Genomic DNA, 510 nt, shown 5'->3' on the forward strand with positions numbered 1-510 from the left:
GAGAAGCCTTCGGGGGCACTTCCCCGCTCCGGCAGGGTGCCGGAACGGAGATCCTGTCCCCCGGATCTTGGCTTCGCGATGGCGGCGGCTCCGGCAGGTTTCGTGGGTTTCGTCAATTGGTATCGGGTTTTCTGATCCAGGGGCTTTATATAGGCGAAGAGGCGGCGCAGGAGGGCTGACAGGGGGGCCACACCATAGGGCGGCGCGGCCCCCCCTCTGGCCGCGCCAGCCTATGGTTTGGTGGCCCTGTGGCCCCCCTCTGGTCCTTCCCGGGTGTTCTGGATGCTTCCGATGAAAATAGGAACTTTGGCGTTGATTTCGTCCGATTCCGAGAATATTTCGTTACTAGGATTTCTGAAACCAAAAACAGCGAGAAAACAGGAAGCGGCACTTCGGCATCTTGTTAATAGGTTAGTTCCGGAAAATGCACGAATATGACATAAAGTGTGCATATAACATGTAGATAACATCAATAATGTGGCATGGAACACAAGAAATTATCGATACGTT

Source organism: Lolium rigidum, chromosome 6, assembly GCF_022539505.1.
Source record: "Lolium rigidum isolate FL_2022 chromosome 6, APGP_CSIRO_Lrig_0.1, whole genome shotgun sequence".
Classification (NCBI taxonomy): domain Eukaryota; kingdom Viridiplantae; phylum Streptophyta; class Magnoliopsida; order Poales; family Poaceae; genus Lolium; species Lolium rigidum.